Consider the following 10,164-nt stretch of genomic DNA (forward strand, 5'->3'; position numbering starts at 1 on the left):
TGGACTGTAGTGGACTCCTTTTTCTTCCTTCCAAGCTTCTTCAGGCAGGCATCTCTAATGGCTTTTCCATAGATTGGAGCATCTTTAATGGCTTGGAACAGGGGTATTTGTACATGCATGCTCTTCAACTGATCAACAATATCAAAAGGTTGTTCCTCTATTTGTATAGGTTTATTTCATATAAGCTTTTTAAGAAAAAAAGGTTCCACTATAGGTTGAGCTTGGGTTGAAATGGTGACATTGGTTGGGTCAACCTCTTTAGTGACTGAGGCTTCTGATGTTATAGGAGTATCTGGTATTTTAGTTATAAGAGGCATTTTAGGCATTAGTAAAGTTGTACTAGATCTCATATGTATATCTGCAACACTCAGAGCATAAGCAGGATATTGTTGAACATTAGCACTATACATGGGTTGTTGTGGCTATTGGCTATTTGGATTTGGCTGAGGTTGTACAGGTAACTATGTCTACTTTTGAGGTCCAGGATTTGCAGGTGGTGGCATTAGAGCAGGTTGTTGAACTAGAGGTGGTAATTGTGGAGTACTAGTATTTCAGTTAGGCCACTATTGAGATCCCCTCCATTGGTTCGTAGACTGTCAATTCCCTTGGGGTGGTTTCCATTGGTTCTACTCATTTTTCCAATAGTTCTCTTGGTTCTTCCATTGGTTATTCTATTTGTTGAGCCAGGATGGTTGGGAATTCTGAGGTCATTAGGGTTGTTGCAAATTGTTTTGCCCAGCATTATTCCAATTAGGTTGATATTGTGGAGGACCTTGGAAATTATGATTTTGCCATTGATTACCATATGAATTTGAATTTTGCAAAGGGTTTTGAGGCATACCTTGACATTGGGCCCATGGTCGGCGTTGAGCAACAAAAAAAACTTGCTCATCATCTCCATCTATCTTGAGGTACTGAGTTGGAAGATGTTGGTTCTCCATGCTTGCAACTAGTTTGCATTGAAAATCCTTCTTTTGCTTCCGGCAATGAGAGCAATATTCAGCTAGTTGTAACTCAGCCTCTGCATACTTCTTCTTTGTAGTCATTGTGTCGGGATGTGTAGCGACATCATTGATGATATCCTGCTTGAAATATGACAATAGGTTAGATATCTCAAGCTTTGAAATCCCTTGGTTGATTCCTTTAGTGACTGTGGAATGAGGTCCTCGACCTTTCTCCATGGTTGACCTTGAATAGTTTTAATAGATATTCTTGAGGTCATCCCAAGAAGCTTGATATACATCACTACTAGCCCATCAGGTCTAATGCTTCTAAAGAGTTATCATTCACACCTCTCAGAAAGACTAGTTTTTATGAATCCTCGAACAACACATGTTGAGGGTTCTTTTGTAGTGTATACAAGAAACATGAAACATACTCTTCCAATGTTTCTTCCTCCTATGATATCCTAAAGACATCATCTCCTCTTGAACTAGATGCTTTGCAATACTCTTTAAACTTATCTAGAAATAGAATTTGCATTTCATCCCAAGTTCCTACTGCATTGGCTCCTAAGCCCATGAACCATCGTAGAGTTGACTCTTTCAATGTTGTTGGAAATAATTTGAGCTTATGGGCATCAGTGTTGTAGTCAAAACTACGACAAAGTATGTCAAATTCAAACAAGAAAGTATCAGGATTTTCGATTGCAAGGCCATAGAACTTTGGAAGAGCAGTTGTAGGTATATTCTTGAGATTATCAGTATTTATGAGGCTTGGGAGAGGAAATGGAAATGCGGATTGTACCATTACTGGAGGTATTAGATTATGAGGTTGCTAGTAAAAAGGAACACTAGGTACTAGATTATTAACAACTGGTGGATTTAAAGCAGTATTATCAAGAAAACTGGTCAAAATTTAAGCAAAAGGTTGAAGAACACTTGTATCTATAGGTTCTGCCCTTGAAGATGATTCTATAGGAAAAACAAGGCTTGCGTCTTCAAAAGGAAACTCAGCTTCTTCTTCTTCAATTTCTTCGTTCAAATTAATAGGCTCCTGTGGAAGAAATTTTCCATATTCACCTTGTCGTCTTCCTCTTCAATGCATGCAATTGAACTCTTCACACTAGTGAAGGAAGCTTTAAAACTAGAAATTTCTATAAAAAAAATTTATCTAAGAACTATGACTCAAGAATGCTCCTAACTTGACTACATCCCCGGCAACGATGCCAAAACTGGTCTGCCTCACAATAGGTGTATAATAATCATGCTCTAGGCCATGCTTAGGAATAATGTATTCAATCTAAGGACTATTTTTCCCACTATGAGGTGCATTTAATCTTGTCAAACTAGGGACATATACTTGAAATGGTCAGCATAGTATGTGCACCAGGTCTCTTAATGAGTCATTATGCTTATGCTACAGGAAAGTAAAAATGTAAGGAAAAGAACCTACACTATTGTTGTAGGAAACTAACATGCTTAACTCTTTACAAATACTAGAAATGCTAACATATATTCCAACTCAGTTCATCTACTATAACTATTCTCGCAAATGCTATAGGAACATTCACAAAGTATGATGCTACAAGAAGGAACTTAAAACTTCTACTTGCAATACTAGAAATGCTTGGAAATAAATCTATACTACTCTAATCTAATCCACCTCCCAAGTGGGCCCCCTTGGTTGGCTTCAACTAATCTACTAACATAGGATAGAAGCCAAAAACTATTTCATTTCATTTCAAGAATTCATTACATGGGAATAATACATAGAATTGTAAAAACAACTCACTGCAAAAGTTAACAGTTTGTTTTCATAAAATTTCTTCTTCTAACCCCTAACACAATTGGTTTGATCCTTATATATAGAAGATCAACACTTATTCTAAAATAGAAGATCAAACCAACTAGCTACAAATCCAAAAGCAAAGAAGAAGGAAATATAACAGCTCAAGGCAGGAAGAAAAGCTAACGGCTCAAGGCGGGAATAATAAAGTCTAAACAATTGCTTGACATAATAATAAATGCAAAGAATGCAGTAAGTCTTCATAGCTCCTCCATACTCATAGCCATGTCCTTTGGTACCGTTATGATTTTTCTCCATCATGGCTAAACTTTAACGTTCTTCTCTCCTCGAATGCTATTGGCTATCTTCAACGTTCATCTTTGAATTCTTCCAATCATCTTTAGCTTCATTGCTAACAGGTTAGTTATAATGCAGAGATATTTGTAAATAAGCATTATCAAATTAAATTCAAATATAAGAACACACATTCTCATAATTATATGAAATATTGCATCATATATATAATATTGGCAAAAGATGACATACTATCTACCCATAGGTTAATCATTGGTTTAGGTAAACATAAGTTCACAAATGTCCTAATGAAAATAAAATAGAATGTTCAATAAAGTGTTTAAAACTATCATAAAATAGAGGTAATAATTATCCTCATTAGAAAACACAAAAGATGATTAGTAATCTTCAAGGAAAATTTGGTGAGGAATAGAAGGAACCAACCCTAAAGATCATTGAGGGTAAGGGTGAATATGTTGAGGGTATTTGAGAAGATAAAGGAAAAGAAAATATTTTGATTGAACCAAAGAAGAAGGAAAAAAAAGAGAAAAAGTACCTAAAATTTATTCTAACCCCGAGAAAACTAGGTGAAGAACAAAAGTTGTTGTCAATGTCGAGTCATCTTAGAAGAAAGGAGTTTCAAAAATGATTAAACCTACACAATCATAAGTAGGGACATATCATAGATAGAAGGATGTTCCTACATCATCTAGTAAACCAATTGAGAGAAAATGAAGAAAGTTGATTCTTAAGGATGAAGAAGAAGATAGTGAAAGAGCAAAATCAGATGATATTACTCAATTCAGAGTTGTTGTCCATAAGTGTGTTGATCTCAGATTGGTTTTGACAATTGAGTGTCAATACACTTAAGACATTTACTTAGTTCATGTTGAATTAGTAATGCATGTCAAGTATAATATTTAAATATAGACCATGCCGAGTTACAATGAGTGTTGAGTCACTCATGTGTCGAGTCACTAAAGTGTTGAGCAGATAGACCATGCCGAGCAATTCAAGTGCTGAGTGAACAGTAGATGTCGAACAGTTCAAGTGCCGAGTCAAAAGTAGAATTATAGTATATGCTAAGCATCAATAACTACATATGCCGAGTAACACAGATTGGACATATTTATTTGTTATGGCACAAACAACTATGTAAACCATTTTTCAACTGACATAAGAATATATTTCGATTCTTTAGAGACAGGGACAAATCTAAATGTAGATTCCCTATGCAATTACATGTAGCCAATCAGAAAATGGGAAGGTTTAAGCGAAAAAATGGATGAATCTCAACCTTAGATTCATACCTAACCCTAAGCCACCTCATTATTCTTAAGGAGGATGAAGCCCTAAATTTTTAAGAGAGTAGAGAGCATTGTGAAGGGGTGAATGATTGAAGAAGTGAACAAGACAATTTACAAAACATTCAAGGTGACTTAGCAATAAGAATGAATTGTAGAATCAGTTATGTAAAGAATAGAGGATAGAGGATACAATATTGTTACATCAGATTGTGAAGGATTAATCAGAGATTGGATATAGGTGATATGTTACCAAGCAAGCAAGTGCTAACCACAAGATCTATGTTGAGACATTTTAACAGGTGATTTCATTAAATCTCCTAGGCAGAGTAGTCCTAATAGGCTTTACCAAATTCTTTAACAGGGTGGCATTCCAAGTGAATGATCTAAAGTCCTTTAACCAGGAACACTTCTAACAAGGTGTTGAAATCCTCTAACAAGGTAGGACTTAACAGTCTTTGTAATCCTTTAACAGGGCAGGCCTTTCACAAGGTAGATCATGATTCATGGCCAAATCATTGTAACCTTAATTGGCTACACTTTATTGCTGTGGTATTGAAGATTTGTGGGTTTCATCCCCACCCTAGTTTTACCTTCTCATTTGGAGGGTTTATAGGTAATCATATCTAGTGTCAAGTGTGTGTTTGATTACTTATATGTTTTAGATGCATTTACTTTACATGTTATTTTAGTATGTCAATGCATGTGACGTATGAAAGGTGAAAGTTTTATGGGTTGAAGTTTAAACTCTTGATTCACCCCCCCCCCCAGAAGTTTACCTTTCCCACTTATAATTCCAAGAATTGGTATCAGAGCCAAGTTCTCAGAAGGAGAAGCTTTGCAGCGTAGAGGAAAGATCTTGAAATGGAAATCTACAAATTGGGAAAGACTATTAAGAACTAGGAGACTGAGATACATCTTATACTACATCAATTGAATGAAGCCAGGGATGCTTTGAAGAGTTCCTTGAAGAGAAGGAAAGAAATTGCCATAGTAGAGAATGACACACAATACAAAGATATCACCACCACAAAGCTATTTGCAGATGGTAACTCCAATGATTTTTGAGGCAGTAGTTGCAAATCTAATGGAGAAGAATAGAATCCAAGCTGAAGAAATCATAAATCTCAATTTGGAGCAAGAAACACAAGCTATACTGCTATGTGAGGTGAGTGAACAAAAGAAGAAAGCCATGGAAGACAAAGCCATGATCGAAGAAGACAAAAGAATTCTAGCAAACAGACTAGAAGAGAAGTTAACAGAGCTAACCAGGATCTCAAACATGCAATTGGATACCTTGAGCCAAATGATGAATGCTCATCATGAGTTGAATGTCAAGGACATTGAGATAACTACATTGAAGTTGCAGAATGAAAAACTGCAAAATGACCTGAAAAGAGAAAAGAAATTTGTTGAAAGTTTCAACAACCCAAATGAAGCCATCAAATACTTTGAGCAATTACTGAGATCCCCTAGATCCAATAGAGATACAATAGGATTTGGCTACACAAGTACTGAAGAAGGAGAATAATCCAAAGTTGATAAAGAAAGGAACAACAGAGGTAAGAATTCCAAACCTACTTGTCATAATTGTGGAAAGAAAGGACATACTACTAATGTGTGTAGGAGCAACAATACAAATCAAAATGTCAAGCCTAAGAACATGGTCCACTATCATAAGTGCAATAAACAAGGTCATCAAGCACATGAATGTAGAACCAGAACCATGCATGCACCAAAATTTGAAGGATATTGCTACAACTATTAGAAGTATGGACATAGAACATTTGAATGCAAATCTAAGTCCATGTGGTCATCAAACTAGCCAGCAAAGGTAAGAAGCTATAGAAACTCTTATCATTGGGATTACGATACAAGATCTAGTTGCCACTATTGTCAAGAATACAGACATATTCCTAAGAATTGTATTAGGACTCACTTTATTGGTAACTACAAAAGGTGGTTGAGTTAAACTACATGTTTTAGTTGTTTGAAGACTAGTCATATTAGCAAACATTTTCCAACTAGGTCAAAGGCACCAAGTTGTCAATTTGATAAAGGCAAAGGCAAGGCAGATGTTGAACACACTAGGAGTGAAATAAATATGACATGGAAGAAGAAAGATGGTTGTAGTACATCAAATGGAAAAGGGATCACTTCACCCAATGGATCAAGTGATCATACCTCATCAAACTAAGAAAACGAGAGTTATGTGGGACTGATATTCAAAGTATTATATCATACATCAGTTCCAAAAGAAGTTAGTACTAAAAGGACTACATTAGCATGAATGAAGACGCAAGATTTTGTTGAAAGTTCAAGACTAAATTTCCAGGTTTTCATGTTGTTTTTGAGCTTGAAATTTTTTTCAATGAATGCCAAGTTGAATACTAGTTAGTGCTGAGCTGCCAGATTAGCTAGTTGATGTCGAGTCTGTAGAAGCTTTTGAGTGATGGTAATATCAATGGATGTTGAATAAATCTAAAATCAAGTTAATGTCAAGTTTACAACTGTATGAGCACTAAGCATTAATTGCAAGGGTTTTTAAAGGGTATATGGTCATTTTTTCACTCATTTCTCGTCATTTTGAATTCGAGCAAGAGCTAAAAGAGCAGAAGGAAACTTGAAAATTTGTTCAAGGTATTCACAAAGATCTTAGCAATGATTTCACACCAATTCTACAAGATTTTAAAGAATAAATTCCCATCTTTTGGTAAAATAGGATGGAAGACAAACATGACAGTTGCTGCTAAGATAAATTAGTACATTGAGCAGATGGGTGTGAACTTTGAAACTATCATGACAAGCTATTTTGAATACTTTAGGAAATCTATGAAGCAAACAATGAATATACATATTTCTTTAGTTGAACAATACTACAATGATATATGTTATCTTGTAGATATTCACTATACATATGTATAGGCTACTACACCTAGGGTAAGATGGCTATGTACAGGCTACTACACCTAGGGTAAGATGGCTAAGACCCTTAGGATATGAGATCAATGTTGATGAAGCCTCAACATCCATTACTACTCTTCTAGTTGAGGAAGTTGATAAAATAGCTAAAATCTTTGGAAATTATGATGTAATAAAATCAAAGTTAGAAATGGAATTGAAGACAGCCTCTACGCTAAAAAAGGACAAATTAGTAAAGAAACTCAAGGAAAATTTTGGTGAAGGTGTTGAAGAGGAAGAAGAGGAAGGAGATGAAGAGGATGAAGAGGAAGAACAAGCACAAACCAAAGAACATCTTGTATTGACCCAAGGCATGGGTGAGGACAAAGAAGAAGAGGAAACAGAGGGTATCGAGGAAGAGGAAGCTAAGGAAGCACCAACACATGCCAAACCTAAGAAGAGAAAGGCCAAGGCATAGCATGTGGATAAAGCTAAGAAATTTGCTAAGCCAAGTCCAACAAAGCCAACAACACCTACCACCAGAGCTAGCACACGAGCCACCACACAAAAGGCCAAGGAGAAAACCAAGCAGACAGAATAAGGAGGCCAAGAGCAGAAGAAATAGAGAAGGAAATACATTGGTCAACCTGACTCAGATGAAGAGAGAACTAAATCAAATGATCAAAGCCAATTCAAAGTAGTAAGTCATACACCACTTTCTGATCTTGAAAATATCAAAAATAATGCAGATCTATCTGGCCTTAAGAATTTAAATTTTGATAATCTGGGAAAAGAGGACAAAAAGTTAGTAGAAGAAGCCCTATACACAATGATGTCCAAATTTAAGAATATGCCATTAAAATTTTCTAGCTCATTACCCAAGCCATTATATGATTTAGTTGAGAAAAAACAACACTATTGTTCAAATTTGGAGAAGCAAATAAGGGAAACTACTCTAGCCCAAGTAATGCCAGAACTAACAAAAGGGAAAATTACTAAAACAAACAAGAAATGTGGAGGAAGGTTCACACCAAAGTATAGAGCCTTCAGCATTCTCCAAAATGACATTGAAGATGTTGTGAAGAAATCTACTCAAATGTGCAAATTAATCTATGGATTAACTATAGTGAAGCAAGGAGAGGAGGATCCCTTTGAGGGTAAACAAGATGATAAAGAAGAGGATGACAAAGATGATAGCAAGGAAGAGAGAAATACAGAGGAGGATATTGAGAAGATGGACACTAACACGGCAATAGTTGAACAACAATATGAGGAACAAAGTGTGCAAGACACACAAATGCTGAGTGCCAGTCCTCGTCATGATACAAGTGTGCCTACAAAAACCATAATTGTCAAGGATTTCTCTAATGTATTAGCTCAGAAAATCAATCTATTAACTGTAGAAGATTTGAAGAAGATTCTAGATCAATATACAATGCAAGTATAATTATGTACAAATCCTACTCTAATCAGTGTAGAAGAACTTCAAAAGGCAGTAACAGAAGTTACAAGGGATAAGGTGAACACATAAGAACCACCTTCTATCATCCCTTCAGTTACTAGAGTGATCAACCATTGATTCAAAAAACTATAGACACATCAAGTTGATACAAGTGTCAAAGAGGACATAGTTGAGCAGAGGTAGACTGCTATAGAAGAAAATGAGACAGCAACAAAGCAAACAGGACAGATAGATACATTTGTACCTGAAGCACAAACACAAGGTGCAAGACATGTCATTTTCATAGATCAGGATAAGTCTAAAGAATGTGAACAAACACTGAAGGTAAAGGATTAGGAGGCCATCCAAGCATTGGTAACTTTACCAACATCTAGCTCTTCACCTACAAAACTTCTTCAAAAGCTGAGCACGGAAGCTATACCCCTGCAAATCTCAGTGTCAGGATCAAGCTCTTCTAAGGTTGAAAAGGTAATTCATTATGGTGATATTACTTTAGATGAAGAGATAATAATTCCAAAATTTTATTATGACACAATGAAAATAGATCAAATAAGCATTCTACAACAAGCCTTAGAGAAAAAGAAACACCAAGAAATGCTTAGGAAGAAGTACATGCAAAAGGAAGAACTACAAGAAATTAAAGACATCTTTAGATGCATTCAGCTTGCCTACTCCTAAAGAAACCAAGCCACTATTGGAACAATTGTTAAATATTGTGGAGAAGGTTAATAATGAAGACCTAGATACAAATGCTAAACTTTTAGAATGGTCTGAAAGAAAGTTTCAAGGAAAAGTAAATGAAAATATATCTAGTGATATAGCACTGACACAAGTTGCATTGGCAACCAAGGTTGAGAATGTGAAGAAGGTACTTGAGAATATCTTCTCATTGTACACCAAATTATGTGATCCCACACTCTTCACCCAAGACACCAGACATAGAATTCTAATCCTGGAGAGGAATCTAAGCATATCAGGTACACAGCTACCTAAGAACCTAGCTCAAAGTGAGAAGAATTTCCATACATTGCTTCAATCTCATAGTCAATTAGCTATATTAATAGAAAAAGAGGCTAAAATAAGAACCAAATTGACACAAATATAGGCCTCTCTCACCCCACACATGGAAATATCCATAAATAATTAGGCATGCAAAAACTTTGTTAAAGAAAGATCTCATTCTTTCTACACTAGATGGCCTAGTACACCTTGTAGTCGAGCTCGCTATCCAAGTTAAGTCATTGGATGTTGCATGTGACAATTGGGATGCAGCTCTGAAAATAATCATGGAAGTCCATATATTCTTTTTGGACAAATACACTATAAGTGTATAGCCCATTAACATAAGTGTCAAAAAGGGGGAGTAAATATGAAAGGAGTTAAGTGAGAGCAAGTGAGTAAGTAAGAGAGGGGGAGAATAATGAAAGGGGGCGAGATACAATGAATAAAGAAAAAGAGGAAACATGAGGGAAGATA

The sequence above is a fragment of the Cupressus sempervirens genome, chromosome 11 (assembly GCF_028749045.1).
Source record: "Cupressus sempervirens isolate cs-2001-9-10 chromosome 11, ASM2874904v1, whole genome shotgun sequence".
Lineage (NCBI taxonomy): Eukaryota > Viridiplantae > Streptophyta > Pinopsida > Cupressales > Cupressaceae > Cupressus > Cupressus sempervirens.